General features: G+C 39.4%; 1 protein-coding gene across 4 annotated transcripts in view; it reads right to left on the bottom strand.

The window, feature by feature from the left end:
• Positions 1–20671, bottom strand: part of FGGY (FGGY carbohydrate kinase domain containing) — a 544879-nt gene that overhangs the window by 272066 nt on the left and 252142 nt on the right. The window lies entirely within an intron of this gene.

Raw genomic sequence — 20671 nt, 5'->3', positions numbered from 1 at the left:
GAAAATATTCTGCCTCAATCTGTATTTAGACTCCACAGTTCTTTCTCTGGATGTGAATAGCATTTTCCATCATGAGGCTTTTGGAATTGTCTTGGATCATTGCATTGCTGAGAAGAGCTCAGTCTATCAAAGTTAGTCATCACACAGTGTTGTTGTTACTATTTACAATGTTCTCCTGGTTCTGCTCACTTCACCCAGCATCAGTTCATGCAAGTCTTCCCAGGCTTTTCTGAAATCCGCTGAGGCAGAACTTTTGTCTATCCAAACCATCCATCCATTTTGCTTCTCATAAACAGATAAAAAATAATAATAGCAACAATTAGCCCTTTTACTACGTTCTAAGGTTTACCAATTAGCCCTTTTACAACGTTCTAAGGTTTACCAATGAGCCCTTTTACAATGTTCTAAGGTTTACCAATGAGCCCTTTTACAACGTTCTAAGGTTTACCAATTAGCCCTTTTACAATGTTCTAAGGTTTACCAATGAGCCCTTTTACAACGTTCTAAGGTTTACCAATGAGCCCTTTTACAATGTTCTAAGGTTTACCAATGAGCCCTTTTACAACGTTCTAAGGTTTACCAATGAGCCCTTTTACAATGTTCTAAGGTTTACCAATTAGCCCTTTTACAACGTTCTAAGGTTTACCAATGAGCCCTTTTACAATGTTCTAAGGTTTACCAAGCCTTTTGTAAATGTTATCATTTGGTCCTCACAACAACCATGGCAGATTGGTGCTATTAACATCACCATTTCACAGATGAGGAAATTGAGGTAGACAGATGTTAAGTGACTTGCCCAGGGTCACACAGCTAGTAAGGTCTGAAACTGCTTTGGAACTCAGGTCTTCCTGACACCAGAACCAGCACTCTATCCAGGGTACCACTTAGGCTCCCCTCTGGAAAAGATGTGTCAGGATTTTAAAAACAGTGTCCTACCCTCACCAATGTCATTGAAGATGTTACATTTGGACTCTAACCTTGTGATACACAGAAAGGACATTGTATAAAACAAAGGTGGGAAAAGCAACCCCACCAAGCTAAGAACAGGATGTCCCAAAAGTCTATTAAAGCTTAAAATTACACTAAGATTTTGGGGGTACACTTTATCCACAGAGAGAATCTATGATGAAGATAACAAAATATTGAGAAGTCCATTTTCAGATATTTGAAAGAGCAGGCAACCAAATGCTTGGGGGAAAAACACATCCCCTTTTTTAATCAATAAATGTGACCAAAAATTTTAACAAATACCAACTTATATACATATCTTTCCATCTCCCCCAAAACTGTATGAGTTTAATCTAATGCAGTCATTGAGGGAATTCTTGACGAAGCTATGGGGATGGCAAAGGCAGGCTCTCACGAGGGATATTTGAGAGCAGATTACATCTTTATAGTAATCCAATGGAAATGCAGAAAGAATATACACTGCACTGTTTTAAAGAATCATTTGACTTTCATAGGGCAAAAGGGCATCTTTAGCAGAAGTTTTATTGATATTTTTCATTTTGACGTCAACGTCATTTTCCAATTTCTCTCCCCTATCAAGCTTTTGGAGAGCTATCCTTTATGATAAAATATAAAGAGAAAGACAAAAAGTTCTGGTGAAACAATGACCAAAGAAAGCCAATAGGACTTTGAATTTGGAGCTGGGGGACCTGCATTCAACCCCACTTCTGATTCTTACAGCTGTGCAATGTTGAATGTTACTTCTCTTCCCTGGCTCTCTGTGTCCTTCTCTATAAAATGAGGGTGTGGAGCTCAGTGGCCTCAGAAATCCTTTCCAGTTCTAGATCTGTGACCCAATGACCTTGTTTTGACTATAATAAAAGTCATACTGCACTTTCCTAAGAATTGGAATTGTGGGCAAAGGTAGTGCAATAGACTGAAACATGGTGATGGCAAATTCAATAGGCAGTAACTGAAGAATAATGTGTAGGAAAGTTGTAGAGAGATTTCACCAGAGATAATTGATTGAAAGGAGGCAGGCCAATCAGGTAGCAAGTGTGACCAGTAGCCATACCCTGTGCCCAACTGGTAATCACACGATATCACTCAAGGAAGTCATTCAATTTCCTCCAGTGGCAGTCTACAGATGGAAAATGACCAATTCTAGATTGATTGGCAGTGGATTCATCATCTCACTCCAGGACAAGGACAATTGGGATAATTGAGATGGAAAAGGGGGAGGATTTTCTGGACTGGAGAAGATGACCAAGAATTGTAGTGGTGGAGAAGACTGGGGATGGATTGAGCTATGTATCACGGGAATGAGTAACCACACTGAGGAGATCTTGTATTTAGATTCATTAAAATACCTAAGATATTGGGCTTTTGACATCCTTGAGGGCAAGTGCCTTATCTTGTTAAAACTTCAGTCCTCCCTGGTGTCTAGTATAGTATGCTGTACACAATTGTCACTTAATAAAGATTTCTAGAATTGTACTGAAATCAGACTCTCCTTTTTAGTGAGAAATGGAATGGGCATGAATTTGAGTTTCTGATTAGATTGTAAGCTTCTTGAGAGAAGTGACTCTTTTTTGCCTCTTTTTTTCCCCCTAGCACTTAGTATAGTATCTGGTATATAGTAGGTGCTTAATAAATGCCTGTTGGTTGATTATTTGTTTGTTACTACTAAATCCCTATGCTTGAAAACCTACTTTAACATTCAATTAATGCTTTTCTTGGGGAAAATGGACATTCTGCACCCACAATGATGTGTTTACAATGCAAATACATTTTTCCATACAATATTTATACAGCCCACAACTTCGCATCTGCAGACACAGGCTTAGTGCAATCTATATTTTGTGATGAAAACTTCCCTGCAAATATCTTCCTGAATGGGCTCAGAGTAAGTTCTGGCATGAGGGTGTTTAAAAAAAATAGTTCTAAAAGGACCCAAGACATGAAAAGAAAGGACTCAGCTGGTGATCATGGTAAGAATCTCAATAAATGTAATAAGCGACTTTACAGACCTGTAACCCCCTGATGATGCATGTCTATAAACTCAGCTCTCTGAATGGTTCCGTTTACCCAGGAGGGCAGATCTCACAGGCAACATCTGGTTTTCAGAGATTCCCTGTTCTTCCCACAGTTTTATAGCTATGTTGACGAAAGCAGGGGGAAATCAGTGCTAACGGCCAATGGGTGGTGATGGAAGGATTTATCTAGGACTCGGTGGGCTGGGAAACTGAATTCTATAAATCAGACTGTGATTTATCATCATTTTAAATAAGCTAACTATTGAAATGTACACAAATACATCTGTCTGCATGCAGGTGAAGAAACAGGAATATTCATTCAAACAACAGAGACTAGAAATTGGATTGGACAATATGCACCATAGGCTCAACTGTGGCAGACAGAGTAGAGTCTTGGAAAGGCAATAAAGACTGTATAAGATCTGGGTTCAAATTTTTGTTCTGCCACATAAGAGCCAAATAACTTTGAGAAAAATGAGAAAAACCATAACAAGTGTTCATATGCACTTTGGGAACATACCGTGTGAACCACATCACATTTGCAGAGTATCCTAACAAAAATGTATGCAATTTTAACTAGACTCAGGGGCTATCCTCCCAAGGTGGTGATAAAATTATCAAAACTTGTCACCAAAAAAAGAAGGAAGGGAATAGACAGAGACATACTTAAAGGTCAGAAACTTACAGAAACTTTTTGGGATAAACAGACATCACTTCACTGAGAAATAGCAAAGACTGATAATAGATAGACAGCATTGAATTTGTGCAATTGAACTGAAAGTTAAACTTTGTACAAATCTGTACAAACTCTGTACAAATCTAATAAAACAACCAGTATTCTGGAGTGGAATCAAAAGGTCCATCATGAATCAATAGGAGTTTAGTCAATGGTGTATGTTAAAAAGTCTATCCACATCTTTACATGACAAAGAAGTGATGGTCAAATGGGAGAGTTACTCATTTATTAAACACTTACTATGGGCTGGGCACCATACTGAGTTCTAGGAACACAAATACAAGCAAAAAAAAAAGTCCCTGGTTTTCAAGAAGCATAGATTATAACGGGAGAAGATAACACACACACACACACACACACACACACACACAAGAGAGCTGCAAAGTTGGGGAGAAGGCTAGAACGTACTTGTATAGGGGCAGGGTGGAGAAAAGTTCAGAGAGCACTTCCTTAAAATGGAGTTTCCAAAGTGAACTGACCAATCAGATGAAGGAGGTGCAGGGGTAGAGGGATATTCCAGGGTAAGAAGGATGGTGAGAAATGGTGGGAAAAGAAGTCCAGAGAGCCAGGGCTGGAGCCAGGAAAGAAGCATAGGAACTCATTTATCACTACCACAGATTCTGGAATGTTAGAGTTAGAATATAGTGATTAGTATAGATTAAGGAGTTAGAATATAGTGATTAGTATAGATTATCCAAGGAAAAAGTAGAAACTGGGCAACATTATTTAAGTATGTAAGAGTTTAGCAACTGCTTAATATATGACAAGAAATTACCTGGTGGTAAGAATTATACACCAGAAACTTTATCTTCCAAGGACTAATACATAACAAATATTCAGATATAAAAACAAATTCAAATATAAGAGCAAATGCCAAATATTATAAAGAATTCATCCAATAAACTATATTGGAACAAGACCATTATCACAGACCCTACTTTTGCTGACACTTGGCTGGACGTAACATTTATGCACAAAACTTAACATTTCAAATAGATTTTGCCATACCAAATACTCACAATCTCTAAGCTACATGGAACAAAAGGCTCACAAAACACAGAGATTTAGCACAAGGGATAAAAATAATGTGAGAACAGGATAAGGTATATATGATCCCCACAATCATTTCTATCACTGGAATTGTACCAAGGATGCTTTCAGTGAGCCTATAGAGGATTTGCTTACTGTCTAACACTCTAATTTAATTACAAAAAGCAGTTATCTGACTTTCTGTGTAATATTCTGAAGAACATTAAATATAAAATAATAATGGCAGAAATGGTAATTTGTCCCTGAACCATATCTATCTCAACTCCATGAAAAATATGAAAAAGACAATAACATTACTAATATAATATCTTTCCCTTCTTCCTTCCTTCCCCCCTCCCTCTCCTTCCTTCCTTCCTTCCTTCCTTCCTTCCTTCCTTCCTTCCTTCCTTCCTTCCTTCCTTCCTTCCTTCCTTCCTTCCTTCCTTCCTTCCTTCTTTCCTTCCTTCCTTCCTTCCTTCCATTCTTCTTTGCCTTTCATACAGTTTATGGTAGCAATCCAGGATAATGTCATTAACACCAAAAGTTACAGAAAGGTCATATTTGAGGAGTTTGGATTTAATGGTCAGTTATGCAAAGAAATAGTAGAAGTTGTGCAGCATATTACTATATGTTGCAAAAATTTAGCATCTACATAATACCTATAAAGACATGATTAGGTAACAAGAATAATACAGCAAAAAGCTCTCTATCCTTCATTAAACCCAGAGATGAAAAATCTCTATATTACAAACACAGTCCCCAAAAGTATTCTTGAGAATTCCACCAATAAACTTCAGCTGAATCATAGCTTTAGCATAGATGGAACTTTTTGCCACAAATATCCAAGATAGTCAGAATCATTGGACTACCTGAAAGCCATAACCAAAAGGAGGACCTGAACAACATCTTTCAAGAAATTATCAAGGAAAACTGCCCTGATATTCTGAAACCAGAGGGCAAAATAGGCACTGAAAGAATCCACTGATCGCCTCAGGAAAGAGATCCCAAAATAAAAACTCCAAGGAACATTATAGCCAAATTACAGAACTCTAAGGTCAAGGGAAAAAATATTGCAAGTGGCCAAAAAGAAACAATTCAAACATTGGGAGTTACTTGGGATTACACAGGAATTAGCTGCTACAACATTAAAGGATCAGAGGTCATGGAACATGATATTCCAGAAGGCAAAGGAGTTAGGACTACAACCAAGAATCATCTACCCAGAGAAAATAAGCATAAAACATCAAGGGGAAAAACATGGTCATTCAATGAAATAGAAGGACTTCAAGCTTTCATATGGAGAAGACAAGAAACAAGATAACAAAAAATTTGATCTCCAAAATCAAGCTCTAAGAGAAGCCTAAGAAGGGAAAAAGGGAAAAAAAGAAAACATAAGGGATTCAGTGGAGCTGAACTGTTTACATCCCTGCATGGAAAGATGATACTTGTAATTCTTAAAAATTGTACCAATAATAATACAGATAGAAAAAAATACATATAGACAGAGGGTATGAGTATAAGGTGAATTTGAGGGAATGACATAAGAGCAATTAAGGAATGAGAAAGAAGAGTACAGTGGGTGCAGAAGGAAGGGAGATGTAGAATGGTGTAAATTGTTTCACATGAAGAGACACAAAAAAATCTATTACAGTGGAAGGAAAGATGGTAGGGTGGGTGATGGGCATTGCTTGAGCCTTAATTTCATCAGTTTTGGCTTGAAGAGGGAATAATATACATAATCAATTAAAAATAGTAATTTATCTTACCCAACAGGAAAGTAGGAGGGGAGGAGATTAAGTAAAGAGAGGGGCACAGGACTGATAGAAGAGAGGGCAGACCAAGGGAAGTGGTAGACAGAAGCAAAACACTGTTGAAGAGGGAAAGGATGAAAGGAGAGAGAAAACAAAAAGGGGAAAAATAGGATGGTGGAAATACACAGTAACTAATCATAGCTGTGAATGTGAATGGAATGAACTATCTCATAAAACGGGAACAGATAGCAGTGGATCAAAATCCAGAATCCTACGATATGTTGTTTATAAGAAACACTTGAAGCAGAGAGACACACACAGAGTAAAGATAAGGTGCTGGAGTAGAATCTATTATGCTTCAGATGAAGTAAAAAAAGCAATGGCAGCAATTCTGATCTTAGACAAAGCAAAAAAACAAAAAAAAAATAGATCTAATTAAAAGAGATAAGGAAGGAAGCTAAATCTTGCTAAAAGATACCACGGACAATGAAGTAATATCAATACTAAACATATATGCACCAAGTGGTATAGCATCCACATTCTTAAAGGAGAAGTTAAATGTTTTACATTCATGACAAAACAAGATATAGATAGCCTTAAAATAGATAATTTTGATTATATTAAATGTAAAAGCTTTTGCATAAACAAAACCAATGAAAGAAAGATTAGAAACAAAGCAGAAACCTAGGAAACAATCTTTACAGCAAATGTCTCTGATAAAGGCTTGATTTCTCAAATATATAGAGAACTGAGTCAAATTTATAAGAATACAAGAATTCCCCAATTATCAATGGTCAAGTATATGAACAAGCAGTTTTCAGAAGAAGAAATCAAAGCTGTCTATATGCACATGAAGAAGGGTTCTAAATCATTTTTGATTTCACAAATGCAAATTAAAACAATTCTGAGGTACTGCCTCACACCTATCAGATTGGCAAATATGGCAAAAAAGGAAAATGACAAATGTTCAAGAGGATATGGGAAAATTGGGACACTAATGCACTGTTGGTGGAGTTGTGAACTGATCCAAACATTCTGAATAGTTATTTGGAAATATGCTCAAAGGGCAACCAAATTGTGCAAACCCTTTGATCCAGCAATACCACTGTTAGGTCTGTATCCCAAAGAGATCATAAAAAAGGGAAAAGGACTTATGTAAACAAAGATATTCATAGCAGCCTTTCCATGGTGGCAAAATATTGGAAACTGAGGGAGTGCCCATCAACTGGGGAATGGCTGAACAAGCTGTGGTATATGAACACAATGGAATACTATTGCGGAATAAGAAATGATGAACAGGCAGATTTAAGAAAAACCTGGAAAGACTTGTAAAAACTGATGCAGAGTGAAATGAGCAGAACCAGGAAAACATTGTACACAGCATCAGCAACATTGTATGATGATCAGCTATGAACGAATCAGCTCTTTTCATGACACAAAGATCCAAGACAAGTACAAAGGAGTCATGAAGGAAAATGCTATCCACATTCAGATACAGAACTGATCGACTCTGAATGCAGACCAAATCATACTTTTTTCACTTACTTTATTCTTTTCCATGTTTTTTTCCTCTTGTTCTGTTTCATGACTGTTACTAATATGGAAATATATTTTACATGATAGCACATTATAACCTGGATCAAATTGCTTACCATTTTAGGAAGAGGAGATGGGAAGGAAGGAGGGAGAATTGAAAATTTTGTGAAAATGAATGCTAAAAATTGTCTTGATATATAGTTGGGGAAAAAATAAACTACTATTAAAACAAATATCCAAGATAAAACATTAATTCATTAAAAAATTAAGAATAATGGTTTGAATCACTGTCACCATATTGAATATTCAAAAGGCATAGAAGAAAAAGGCTTTCAAAGTCTAAAGCACCAGTGGGAAAAATACAAACAGCATGGCAACAAGACAAGGCACACAGTGATTGTGTTGCAAAGGGAGCTCCCGGAGTTGTCCTAAGGATGCTTTCATTGAGCCTACAGGAGACTCATCAAGCATAAGCTGACATCCTCATACTTTCATTGAACTACAAAAAGCACTAATTTTATCCACCTGTAAAAGAGGCCACAGAATACCAAATGTGGGGGCAGCTAAATGGCGCAGTGGATAGAGCACTGGCTCTGAAGTCAGGAGGACCAGAGTGCAAATCCGGCCTCAGATCAAACACTTGACACTCACCAGCTCTGTGACCCTGGGCAAGTCACTTAACTTCAATTGCCTAAAAAAATACCAAATGTGAAAGAACAATACCTAGATAACACTTAACTCATGGTCATTTCTGAACCCAATTGAAAGCAGATGAGAACATAATAGCAATAATGAACATTTCTATAGCATTTTAAGGTTTACAAAGCCCCTTACACACATTCCTTACCTGAGCCTCACGTGACCAAGTATTTTATGTACTATTATATGCATTTTACTGAGGTTAAGAGATCGAAGTGACTAGTGTCAGAACATAGATCTAGAAAGTGTCAGAGACCGGATTTGAACAAAAGTCTTCCTGATTCCAAGTTTAGTTCTCCAACCAGTGCAGTGCATGATGCTGCCTAGCCAAGGCAATTCAAGTCTCTGGACCTCAATTTCCTTACCAGCAAAATGGGAGAGTTGCACCAGATGGCTGCTAAGTCCTTTCTGGCTCTAAATCTATGATCTTATGATTCCTTCCAGCTCCAAATCCCCATGTTCCTCTCTGTCTATGATATAATGTGAACTTGGTGCGAAGCATTCTTTTAAACAGTTCATATACTTCAGAACCATGGAGTGTTAGAGCTTAGAGGGACTTCAAAGATTTTCTAGAATAACCACTCACTCTATAGATGAAGGAACTAAAGCCCAGAGAGGGAGGTGATTTCCTGAGGTTACATATAGAGTAAGTGGCAGAACCTTAAATTCAACCCAGGTCTTTTATTTATACTTTTTACTAAAATGAATTTGATTCCATTGTTTTTTATATTACACCCTGTTTTTTCTACAATCAGGGTGATGGACTCCTCCCACTCCACCCCCCTGCACCAAGAATTGACGTCTTTTTTAGTGCTGTGCTAATGTGATGACACGGTCTGAAGAAGAAATCTGAGCCAAGAAAACTCATAGATTAGCTGTTAAGTAGTGCATAGGATCATGAGGTCAAACTGCCCATATATTTGATTTTCAATCTTCAGACGGTCTCCCTTTTCCCTATCAATTACCTATATAAACCAGAGCCCTGGTGTATGACATGATGGGCCCATTTATCATCCTGGAACTCATCCTTTCCCCTTAAAACCACCGTCCTCCAAACTTCCCTATTTCTTTTAAGGGGACCACCACTCATCTAGCTATGTAGGCTCTCAAGCATCAAATTAGAATGTAGATTTAGAGCTGGAAAGATTTTAGAATGCATATATTCAATTTCCTTCATTTTACAGATGAGGAAATGGAGGCAAAGAGAGGATAGATGACTTGCCTAGAGTCAGACAGCTAGTAAGTGTCTGAGGAGGATTCAAACTCAAGTCTTTCTTACTCCAAGTTCAGCACTGTACTCACTATACTACCCAGCTGCATCAATGCATCTCTCTCCTTCACCCTTTACCCACACCTGATCGAATGTCAAATCTTATCAATTCTGCCTTGACAGTATCGTTCACATTCAGTCCCTTCTCTCCTGACTGGAAATGCCAGCCTAGTTCAAGCTCTCATCACTTTTTGTCTGGACCATCAGAATAATCTTCTAATTGTTCTCATGTTTATTGTCTCCCCTCTCTCTAATGCTTCCTTCGTACACAGATGCCAAAGTCACATTCTTGAAACAGCTACCAAGACAATCTTCAAAGAGCTCAGGGTCCATGTTATTCTTTATCTCAAAATCTTTCTGTGACTCCCTACATCTTTGAGGAATGTATAAATTCTTCAACTTGGCTTTTAAGTCCCTTTACTGTCTGGCACCAGGTAAATCTTGTAGACACATCCCACAGTATTCCCTTTCACATGTTCCTTGCCTGTACCTACCTGCTCTTCCCTCAGCTTAGAATTCCAACTCTTGTCACTGGGTCTTTGCTTAGGCTGTCCCTCATGCCTAGAATCTACTTCCTTCCCACCTTTGTCTCTGAAAATCTTTAGCTTCCTTCAAAGCTCAGCTCATGGCATCACCTCTTTGAAATGTTCCTTGATTCCCCAAGAAATTAGTGATATCATCTTTGTCAATTTTCTTTGTCTTCTACTGAGGATAATGGATCATAGAAGGGACCTAAAAGGCCCTCTAGTTCAATTCCCTCATTTGATAGGTGAGGAATCTGGAGCCCAGAGTGGTTAAGCAAATTTGCCAAAAGTCACACAGGTGGTAAGTGACAGATGCAGAAGTTGGACCCAGATCCTCTTCCTCTAAAGTCTTTATTCCCTTGGTCGCCTCCCCATGGCTACGTCAGGACTCAGATCTCTTCATGCGTGCACAGGTCATCTTCCTTTTTGTCAGTACAGCCCTAGTGCCGTGCATGTAGTAGGCACCTAAGAAATGTTTGAATTGAATTGAACTCTAAGAAAAATTTCATAGAATATCATGTGTTTTGGGGTTTTTTTCCTTCTTTTTCTAGAGGCTCCTCCACTCTATTTAAAATGGGTACCTCTTCCCTATATTTGCTCACTTGGGATTCCAATCCAATCCAATTTTATTATTTATCCTTTTATTATTTTATTTTATTATATTTATAAAGTATGATATATTATTTATTATCTAATTCCAATCCAAATTTATTAAGTACCTACTGTATACAAGGCAATTTGCTAGGTACTGGAGATACAAAAACAAAAATGCTCTCAAGAAACACGCATTCTTCTGGGGAGAGGCAATATGGACACCAAGTTCACATAAGTGATAGCTGGCATTTGTTTATGACAATTTTTGTTGTTGCTCAGTCATTTCAGTCACGTCCAACTCTTCACGACCCCATTGGGGATTTCCTCGGCAAAGAGTCTGAATTGGTTTACCATTTCCTTCTCCAGCTCATTTTACAGATGAGGAAACCTAGTTTAAACAGGGTTAAGTGACTTGCCCAGGGTCACACAGCTAGTAAGTGTCTGAGGAACTCAGGGAGATGAGTCTTCCTGACTCCAGGCCTGGCACTCTACTGTGTTACCAAGCTGCCTTTTATAACAACAATAATAGTAATAACAGTAATGTCGAGCATTTACTTAAAGCTGTTTTACAAATATAGTGCTTTGTATTTAAATGCTGGCTGTTGTGCACAGACTCTTTGCAAGTTTGGGAAACAGGAATTATTCTCCTCCCACCTCTTCTCCACTCCCTCACCCTCTTGAAAAGAAAGAAAAAGCTCTGAAATAACAAGACAGCTCTGCAAACAATACTCCACAGCACATCCACCAGAGTAGCACACCATGAACCCACTGGCTGTGCTTTCATTTGAAGACGAATGCTGTGGTCCTTGGTCAAAAGGCGGGGGCGAGGGAGAGAGCGGCCAAACACAGAGCATTCGTAGCCATCTGAAAATCGTTACCTGGTCCCTTAAGTAAGGAGGGAGTCGGGAAAATGTATCAGGTCTTTCTTTTCTTTTTTTTTTTTAATAGATTGTATACCTCAGCAGCTGAAAGGGTATGAAAATTTAACAGAATTTTTAATGGCTTTCTAGTTTGGCTAATACCACAAAGAGATCAGCCCAGCTGCTTCTCACCACAAGAGCAGATGGGGGGCTGGGGAAGCAGGATCATGACTCCTGAGCTCCTTGAATTTTCTCTCGTTGTTCAGGGGGCAGCCTCTGGAATCAATCAGTCACCAGGCTGGAGGCTCAGGTCTGACCTAGTGACCAGCATCAAGCCCGAGCTGTGGAATATCAGAAGAGAGGCACCGTATTGAGGACCCTCAGGGATGAGAATGAAGGGTAACCTGAGGGCATCAGTTAACTCTGGGGTTGAGTCCAGCAACCTGGGACCTTGAAGGAGTTTGTTACAGTGGTTGAACTATGGACCCCAAGGGGACTGAGGTATTATGAAGAAGCAAGAATGCTGGGCATTTCCAAAGCCCCCTTTTAGAGAACACTGAATTTAAGGGGATATTTGGGAAAGAGAAATTGCAAATGGGGAAATCAGGACAATGGGCCTCTTATTGTAATTTCACTTGAGCTGAGCCTTGGAGAGGTGAGGCACTTCCCAACAAGGAAGAAGAAGAAAAACCATCCAAGGGATTTCTGTGCAAATCAGAAATGGGGGACTTTCCCTCTAACTTTGTTTTTATATCATGGGAGGCTGGATAAAAGAATTGGAAGGGACCTCAGAAGTAATCTGTCCTACTTTTCCTTTCAGAGGTGAGCAAACTGAAGCCTAGGGAAATGAAATGAATTCCCCAAGGTCTCCCAGCCTGTAAATAGCCCAGGTGGGTTTTGAACCCAGGTCCTCTGATCTCAGAGTCTCTTCCCTTTCCAATATATTGCTGATGCCTAAAATCATGACTAATGTATTTTCAAGTAGTAATATGCCTGTCATACTATCTCCAGAAGGAAAATGCCAAAGAATTTTAGGAAGTAGTGAGGAAGTTCCTCACTGTAGGTCTGCAAGCAGAGTCAAGAATGTTGTAGAGGGGATTATTTTTCAGGTGTGGGTCAAAGCAAATGGACTTTGAGGTCCCCTGCCTACCTAGTATTCTGGGATTCTGAAATTAAAGAGGAAAAGGGACCAGCATTTATAAAACACTCCAAGTGTGTTATCTCATTTACCCCACAGCAATGCTGTGTGGTCACTGCTATTATTTTTATCTCTTTTTACAGGCCAAGAGCCTAAGGCTTAGAAATGTCAAATGTCATTCCCAGGGTGACACTGCTAGAAAGTGCTTGAGGCAGAATTTGATCCCGGGTTCTTCTACCTCCGGATTCTGTTTTTTGTTTTGTTTTGTTTTAACCATCCCATGTAAAATCTCCAAAAGTCACTTCCCCTCTTTGGACCTGAAGAGTTGAACTATACCAAGGGTTCTTAATCTAGGGCCTGCATACCTGGGGTTATTTCTCTGTAATCCCATGTGTTTTGTTTCATGCATTTAAAGACGTTATTTTGAGAAGGGATCCCTGGGCTTCACTTGACTACCCAAAGGGCTCATGATACAGACAGTGTTAGGAATCCCTGGACTAGGTGACCCCTGTCTGAGCTTGCTTCAAGCTCACTATTGTATGTCTCTGTAACTTAAAGGAAACAAAGAGAGAAATACAGATATAATTGTCAGTGTTTCTGAATAGCTCCTGGGCCAATGTAGACAGCAGTCATGAAGTCCAACATCTGAAATGCATTACCTCGAAGGACAGTGCAATTGTCCCAGCAAACCAGCCCTGCTGGCTTGGCCAGGCCATTCCTGGAAGGCCCATCAGCTAAAACAGCACTTCTGGGAATTGGAGGGCCATGGGGAACTGTGGAAGGAGAGTTGTTACCTTGGGGTTACTGGCAAGGGATTGGTCGTGGAAAATTTCGGAACCACTTCCCATGCAGAAGCCAAGGTCACACTGAAAACAGCAGATCCTTTCCCCTCAGGCTGTCTCTGTGTTTCCTTACATGGAGTCTGGGGAATGACAGTCAGATAAGCTTCCTTGCTGCTTCCCAAAGCTGGCGCTCCATCTCCCATCTTTGTGGGCTTGTACAGGACATCCCTAGTGCCGACCATCCACTCCCTCTTCATCTCTCAGAATCTTCAATTTCCTTTACAGCTCAGCTCAACAGCCACGTTCTACGTAAACAAAGTCTCCTCCTGAAATCACTTATATTGGTCTTGAATTTATTTTGAACGTGAGAGAGTAGAACATAACATACCAAGAGCTGAATTAGGAGCCAAGAAGACCTGGGTTCAAGAACCATCCTTGACACAGTGTGGTTATGTGATGGTGGGCAAGCCACTTAAACCTCAATGTTCTAAGTAACTCTCTAAGCTGCAAAATAGTGCCAATCTGAATGGGTAGCGATTTCCTCACATGGGAGTCCTTCCTCTATACCAGTGAAATCATGGGCCCATGCCATATCCCTATAGTTTGCAAATACTTTCCTGTCTACATATTGCCTTCCCTCTTCCCTCAGTAGAATTGAAGCTCTTTCAAGATAGAGACTATTCCAGTTCTGTCTTTCTACCCTCTGTACCTAGCATAGAGCCTGGAATACAGTAGATACCTAATAAATGCCAATTGACTGAAAGGCCTAGAGATGTTATAGGAAAAAAAAAATCAGAACATTATTTCAAGAGTGGCATTATGGCTGAGGCTCCTCATGCATGGTGGTCCCATAAGTCAGAACCTTGGTTGTAAAGGGTTGTTGGGAGGTCAAGATGGCTTTGGTAGGTAGAAAGATCAGAAGAAAGAACATTGGATCTAAAATCAGAGAATTTGGGTTTGAATCCCAGATTTCCCATCTGTGTGGCCTTGAGTGAGGTATGTAGCCTTTTCTGGCCTCAATTTCCTTCTCTGTGCCACAAGGAAGAGAGTACAAAAACTGGTTTTGCTTCTTTTCGTATCCCCATCACTGTCACAGGCATACAGTAGGCACTTAACAAACGCTGATTACTTGATTGGTTGTGCTCTTTTCAGTTCTTCATCTATAATTCTATGATTCTGTGACCCTAGGATGAGAGTCTGTTTCAGGCATGGTAGAAAGTCACAGGTTCCTAAGCTTCTCAGATCCGAGATTTAGAGTTGGAAGGATCCACAGAAGCCTGGTGATCCAATCTCCTCATTTTACAGTTGAAGTCTTAATTACAGACAAGGACAACTCTAAGGCTTTGTGTCAAAGAAAAGGAGGAAACATAGTCGAAGTTGAGAAAGCCTTCCAGGCCTCATGTTTCTCTATGCAAGCAGCGGGACATGCCTTGGCCACTGTCTCCTGCCTTCCTGCATGGTACTCTCTCTTTCCCTCTCCATATCTGGATGAGTTGACCCAGAAATTCCCACTTGGATAGCTGATTGGTATCCCCTTGCCTGCAACCTCAGGGGTGGAAAAACAATCAGTCTGACCTGAGGGAGACCTCATTAAGGCACTGAATTTAGAGGATCTGTGTTTGAATCTCATTTCTGTCTCTTACTGTATGGCCTGGGACAAATCACAAACATATCTGAATTTCAGTTTCCTCATCTGTAAAAGGAGAGGATTGTACTTAATGATTTCTAAGGTGTTTTTTTCCATTTCTAGTTTCTGATCCCTTGTTCTGTTCCTCTCTATGAAGCATCCTACCTGCTCTCACTCCAGAACTTTAGACTATTAGCCCAAAGACTTCATGGTGCCACTGTAATCTTTCAAAGCAAACTATGACGGGCTCAGTTCTGGAACCAGTGCTGGAGTTCACTGGGCTACCCGGGTGTGCTTCCATTGTTGTCTCTGCTTCTTCCTCCAGGATCTTTTGTGGATCTCCAAGTAAATCTGGTCACTTCTTAAATGGGCCAGAAAAGAAATACTTTTGTGTGTCAGCGCCAACTGATTCCTCTGATTCTTCTGTGAAAATTCCTTTTTTTTTCTGGCCATGTCCATCACTGTTAGTCAATGAGCATTTATGAAGTGCTTACTATATTCTAGGCCCTGCAATAAAAGAGGCAAAAACAGTTTCTGCCCTCAAAGACTTCTATCCTCAAAGACTGTACATTTGAATGGGAGAAATAACACGTAAACAAACAGATAAATACATTACGTGTGTGTGTGTGTGTGTGTGTGTGTGTGTGTGTGTGTGTGTGTGTGTGTAAAATGGAAGGTAATTTCAGAGAGGAAGATGCTTGTTGCTAAAGGACCAGAAAAGGTCTCCTGCAGAAGATAAGTTTTGAGCTAAGTCCTGACAGGAGTCAAGGAAACCATAGGCCCCAATGTTGATCATCCAAACGATAAAAAGAGGTTCCCATGTATGGAAAATGCCAATAAGGCCCAGAGATCTTTAGTGACTGGTACCAAGAACAGGAATGTTAAGGCCTTGTGTGGACACAAATCAATTGATCAATCAGTTTCCCCATCTGTAAATTGAGGGGGTTGAACTAGGAGGTTTCTTCCAACCTTCTATCTATGAGCCTATGACCTATTACCAGTACTTATTAAGTGCCTCACATACTAGGCACTTTGCCAGAGACTTCACCATATTCCCCCTCCTTATGAACCACTTAAATGACTCTGGGGAGGGGCCAGGCCACAGGTCTAGACAGAATGTGAAGTAAGGAGAAGACCAAGTTTGCTATCAGGTGACCCTGATCAGTATCATTTCTTTATCATTTAGTAGGTACAGGAATATAAGCAAGGTACTTCCCCTCCTGATGCCTCACTTTCATCATCTAGAAAATTGTGATGTTGCATTACCTACCTACCTACACTACCAGGGGTGATTTGTGAGAATCTTCTGATATGCCAGACTAAGACTTTCCTACAGACCAGGAGAGCCGATCGGAAGCTTCTGTTACATTATCCAGAGCACATTTCATAACCCTTAAAGCTCTTTAAAAAAAAATGTGATTACAGCATTTTGCAGCTAGAATGGACCTTGGTGAGTATATATTCCAACCTCCACATTTTATAAATGGAGGAAGAAAAGTTTATAAGAAGACAGTGAGGAAAGAGAGGGAATTACTTACCCTAAGTCACATAGCTAATTATTGGAAGATAGGGGGCTAGAAGCCAATTCTCTTGACTCCTAGCCTAGTCTCTTTCAAGAGTTGTATATAACTTTGCAAAAGAGTATACATATGCTCTCTGAAACAAGCATATATACATAAAATCTGTACAAATTAAACTAATATCCTACCAAAAAAACCCCCAAAGAACTAAAGAATAGGAATGTCCTATTCCTATGGTGGTTTTTCTACCTGCTCTGCTCTTCATTTCTTCTTGGTTTGACTTATTTTTATGATTGGCAATACGGAGGTAATATGGAGCCCACATTACATGGTTCCAGAATGGAATGTCAACATTTATTGACACATTTCATTTTACTGAAATACAGATTGATTTTGTCATATGATACTTGGTTTGTGCTTTCTACTGGGCTGTGGCATAGTAAGTTGTTCTAATAATGTTTTAATTATGAAAGAAATTCCATTAAGTTCTTTCAACTTTATGAAGCTTATTGTTCAATTCTGTAGGATGCTTTTCCACAGTGACCCACCCAAAATACTTGCTTTGTAGAAGATGACTTTGAACAGCAACATTCTATCACTGGAAACATGCATGTTTTGTTACTTAACACTGTAAATTGCTTTGCCCCGTCCTTGAAATGCACCATATAAATATTGCATTTCATCTTTAACTTACACTTCATAAATAATTTATTTCAAAAATATTCTTCCATGAGGCCATCAGTTGCTGAAGTGTTCATTTTCTGGTAAAGCATTTATTTACTGCATGAGCTTTCAGTGCTTGGTAAAGGATTTGCTAAAAGCTGCATATGGAAGGAATTATGGTAATTGTATTAACACTGAAATCTACAACACTGAATGCTCAAATCCGCTAAAAGGTTTTGCGCCTTTATACCCCCATCTCAATAGGCACAGACTCCATTGGAAATGTTTAACACTTCATGGACAGGCTTCTGAGAGTCATTTTTTTTTTCTAATCACTCCAAGGAATGGTAAAACATTTCTTAATGGGGACATTGGGAGATTTTTCTAAAACCCTTTCCTGATAACCAACATCTCTGAAGTGTTTTCTATGTTATATCCAAAAGGAAAGAACAGTTTGAGAATACTACAGCTAAGAATATAAGGAAATATCATACAATTAATTTTGATAAAGGAACCAATTTTAATTCACATATGGCAATATTCTGGTTAACAATGTGTCTCCTTAGGACATCCATTAAAAGTCCATTAAGTTAACAGGAAAAATCTAATAAAGTTACCCTGGAAATTTTCTGGTAGATTAACATTATGGACTTTTAATGACTGCTTCCTGTAGGTATGGCTCTATTAGCAAGGCTAATATACTAATTAAAGTTGAGCCTGAAGTGAGAAAAAGCTGCTTAGAGATGCTGTACTAAGCAAAATATAGATAGATTTCTCAAGTACAAGAATTAAGACTAGTACAGGTCCCAAGTATGCTAAGAATACTAAAAAACTCCACTATTCTTGCCTCCATAAGCTACAGGGCTACTAGTCATGATAAGAATAGGGACAGGACTAGCAACTAGAATTATGTTTCCATGGATACAGGGGAACTCCCAGGTGAGAAAAAACATAATTATGGAATAATAATAAGAATAATAACACAGATTTTTGGAATAGTAAAATAGGCAGCAGCTGATTTAGAAAATGTCACTACAAGACTCCCAATCCAAGGCATTGATAGATAGAAGAACGTGTACTTAACACAAAGGAAAGAAAAGATTGATAGATATTTTCAGAGCAAATGATAAACAGGTAAAAAAAATTACAGACATCCTTCTGGAATAAACAGACATACTTCACGTAGCAGTGGTAAGGGCTGACAAAAGACAAACGCTACTGGATTTGTCATTGAGAGTGGTTTGTTTATGAAAGTTTATGAAAATCTTAGATCCCAAGGTGGAATTGAAGTCCCTCCAACAAAGGAGTAGTCAAAAAGGGTGGATCATGAGGATTTTTGTTTACAGATATGGTACTTTATGTAACTGATGATACAAGTCTAGTACCCTGCCATCAGTAATTATAGCGAATTTGCCTAGGAGGAAGGGAAGTTTGGCCTCACACAGAAACTTCAAACTCAGCCCTCACTTGCCTGCTGGCAGCCAGGTGGGAAGGAAAACCATCATGAGATAGTATGTTCCTTGAAGATAGAGGGTTGTTTTTTTTTTTTGCCTTTCTTTATACCTCCTTCCTTAGGACAATGCCTGGAATATAAGAAGACTTTAAGAAATGTTTGTTGACTTTTAATGTGTATTGAGTTGTCAGGTAATAGCTAATAACAGCTAACATTTCTATGCCAAGTGAAGGCTTTCAAGGTAATCTCAGAGAAGAAGGTAGCAGCAAAGGTGGGGAGGTGAGAGAGGAGAACAAGGAAAGAGTTCTTGCAGAGCCCAGTCTTAAAAGAAGCCAAGGTGGCCAGAGGTAAAAGTGAGGAGGGACAACATTCCAGGCATGAAAGACAGCCAGTGAGAATGCACTGAGGCCTTGTACTAGTTACAGCAAAGAGGCCAATGCCAATGGCTCTCAGAGTACATGGGGGGAGTGAAATGTAAGAAGATTGGAAGGGTAGGAAGAAGCTAGTTTGTGAAAAGTTTTAAAAGACAGAGAAGTTTCTTTTTGAACAAGGAGATAACAGGAAGACACTGGATTTTATTGACTGGGGAGCAGCGGATAACATAGTCAGATAACACAAGAAGATCAACTGAATAGAGGATACAGGGGAGAAGATTGAGGCAGGGAGGCCGACCACCAGGCAACTAAAGTCCAAGTGTGATATTACATTCCTCCTTTTACAGAAAGCAAGGCTGAGAGATGTTTCCCAGGTACACAAAACAGCTAGTAAGTATTTGAGGTCAGATTCCAACTCCAATCATAATATTGTCCTCCTGCCTCAAAGATCATATACTCTGGTCTTATAGTCTCCTCTGCTCATTTTATGGAGAAAGATACTAAATCTTCATGGGGCAAGGAGAGGTTTACTGAACCATGGTGGTCATCTCCATCTAATTATTAGTTAATGGCAGAGCCAAGATGAGAGTCCCCAGAGTCTCAGACCAGGGCTCTTTCCACCACATCAGACTGCTCCATAGCTCTGCGATATATCTGGCATATACTAATGCTTAATAAATGCTGGTTGACTTGACTTGTCTTTTCTTAGTTGAGTCAATTATAAGAGCTTAACCTGAGTAATTAGACTTATTATATCGTGCAAATGCTACACGGGTTGTCTTATAATGATCCCAGGAATCTCTTATGTCAACGCAGCATTGACATAGCTTGAAAGTTGATTGTCTTGGCTCATGGGACCTAGAAATAGCACTCATCGATTCTTAGACAGGGCTCCAGGGTCAAGAGTTGGAAGGGGGCTGGAAGATAACCTAGGCCAAGCTCTCATTTGAGAGCCTGAGGAAACTGAATCACAAGGAGATTAAGTGACCAGTCTGAGGACACAAGGTAGTAAGAACCAGGGGTGGAATTTGAACTCTGGTTGTCTCATTCCAGAGCCAGTGCTTTTCCACTAAGTAGGGCTGCCTCAACAAATATAATTTGGACTAGATGTCCTCTAGGATCCCTTCCAAA

Source organism: Phascolarctos cinereus, unplaced genomic scaffold (genome assembly GCF_003287225.1).
Source record: "Phascolarctos cinereus isolate Bilbo 61053 unplaced genomic scaffold, phaCin_HiC Scaffold_5;HRSCAF=322, whole genome shotgun sequence".
In the NCBI taxonomy this organism is placed as follows: Eukaryota; Metazoa; Chordata; class Mammalia; order Diprotodontia; family Phascolarctidae; genus Phascolarctos; species Phascolarctos cinereus.
The sequence above is the reverse complement of the archived record's forward strand: the minus strand, read 5'-3'. Positions and strand labels throughout refer to the sequence as shown.